This window comes from Neovison vison, chromosome 11 (genome assembly GCF_020171115.1).
Source record: "Neovison vison isolate M4711 chromosome 11, ASM_NN_V1, whole genome shotgun sequence".
Taxonomy (NCBI): domain Eukaryota; kingdom Metazoa; phylum Chordata; class Mammalia; order Carnivora; family Mustelidae; genus Neogale; species Neogale vison.
The window spans coordinates 78,754,258-78,756,847 of NC_058101.1; positions in this window are offsets into that span (position 1 = coordinate 78,754,258).

A 2,590-nucleotide genomic window follows, 5' to 3' on the forward strand; every position below is an offset into this window, starting at 1 on the left:
GTAAAGGAACAGTAAGTAGTATAAAATGAACTTGAATATGCAATGGGGAAAACTGGGACATAAGTTTTGGCTGCAATAATTTAACCCATTGGGTATTCATTATTTGTATTTAACATGAGATAAGAGGATAACAAAATTTTGTCAAAGTGTTTTTTCTTTCTTTTTGTTGAACAGTTTAGAAAATAAAAATATGTGAACAAAATAGACATTCAGAAATCTATTTTTTTAGTTAAGTTATTTCAATTAAACAAAGAAAAAAGAATAACATTTCAGTTTGAAGGTACCTTTGTGAATAACTTAGCCTTATATTATATATAAGAACACTAAAAATATAAGATAAAAAATTTCAAGGAGATAAATTTTTTGTTTTTTTTCTCCCTAATAAATATTCTGTTTTTCCCCTAATAAATATTTTTATTCCATGTCTGCATTCATGCTATTTTAATTCCTTCCATTTTTAATAAGAATTTTTATTATAAACCCTTTTCTCATTTCATTTGTGTTTCCTAAGCTAAAATGTACCTACACACACATACACACACATAAATACAGTGTCAGATATGAAATGACCTCCATTAATGTGTCTTTAACCCTCTGAGCCACCCAGGCACCCTCATTAATGTGTCTTTAAAATGGAATTATCTAGGGGTAGCTGGGTGGCTCAGTTGGTTAAGCATCTGCTTTTGGCTTGGGTCATGATCCCAGGATTCTCTGATCAGCAGGGAGTCTACTTCTCCCTCTCCCTCTGCCTGTTGCTTCCCCTGCTTGTGCTCTCTCTCTGCCAATAAATAAGTAAAATACTTAGAAAGAAATACATACAAATAAATAAATAAAATGGCATTCTCTGTGCTAAATTAACCAAAAATTACAGACCACTCTAATTATTAGTTGTAATCTAGATTGTGATACTACTACATGTATACAATTCAAATAAAATAGTGCAGTTTTTATTGGAAAAATTCTTATGATAACCTTATTATAAAGAACATTATTCAAATTATCCACAGTGATCTAAGAGTGAACTAATTTATTCTAAAATGTTTAGCTTAGCTTCTGCATAGTTTACACAAATATGGGTGGCCTTGGAAAAGATTTGAATAGAAAACATGATTACATATAAATTTGATATAATTATTATATAATAACTGATAAGGAAATTGCATTATATACCTTTAGATGTTGAATAAAAGATTTCATAGAACAGTTAGTTGTTACCATAATAATTGGTAGAATTTTACCATTTGGTTGACTCACTGAGAGGACCCAAAAATGTAGTGATATTAAAGGATGTGGACAGTGTCGGTTTTTATATTGTTTTTTCTCTATATTTATAGATAGATATCTATTTCTCTTTGTCATTTAAACAAATATAAAAATTAATGTCATGATTAAAAAACCGATACTTTTTTTTTGCCATAAAGGTAAATGACAGAATGATATGAAATTCTATTGATGCAGAATTTCTTTTGAAACTTGTTTCTGTTAAGTAACTTTCTGTGATAAGTTGCTTTTCTTTAGAAAATTATTCTATCAAAAAAATATCTATCCTTTGGGCTCCTGAGTGTCTCAACTGGTTAAGCTTCTGACTTTTGATATTGGCTCAGGTTATGATCTCAGAGTTCTGAAACCCAGTCCTGAGTCAGAGTCCTTGTCCAGTGGGGAGTCTGCTTGAGATTCTCTCTCCCCCTCTGCCCCTCTTCCCCCAACTCTCTCTCTCAAATAATTAAATCAATTTTAAAAAAAATCAATTCTTCAAGCATTGTAAAATTGTTTTAGTTATTTTAAAACAGCAAATGATTCCTTTTTGGTTTGAGACATTAAAATACTTCTCTGGATTCCTGTGTTCCAATACTCCCTAGTTGTATTGTTCTTAATATGTACAAGGTTTTCCAGGATTTCTAGATGTTTTTGAGGATGTGCTGTTAGTTATACATTCTTTAATTAATGAAGTCTATATTTCCCCATTTCTAAATCTTAATTTTTAGTAATCTGCTTTTAGTGCAAATTACCTGACTGCACTGCAAATTTTAATGCTATAAAAATTCTTTAAAAGATAAATTTGAAGTTAATAATTTAAAATGATTGGATATTCTGACCTTTGAAAATAGACCATACCAAAATTTATCCATAGGCTCCATTTTTACTTATACAGAGGCAGCTATAGTTGTTGGTGGATTATATGTAGTTTTAGATTCTAAGAACGGAGAATGATAAACGATGAATTTTTTATGTTGTTTCTTACAGTTATCAAATTCCAAATTGATTAGTAAGGCTGTAGTTTGCTATATGGCTTAAAAGTATACTACCACTGAAAAATGGTAATTTGTTTTGTTGTTTTGTATTCTATTTATCAACTTTCTAAAGCTTCCTTTAAAACAGCACAGTAAAAATCTTATAATAATATTTTAGATGAATTTAATAAGCAGTGATTTTTATTTTCAAACAATAATTACCCTTGGCGGGGGGAAATCCAAGCTCTGTTTTTAGTGGAAAGCCACTTTTAAGAGAGCTTTTGTTTGACAAAAATACTGCTTTCAAGGTGGGTTTGTGCTTACAAAATTACAACATACATATGCCCATATTTGTTTTG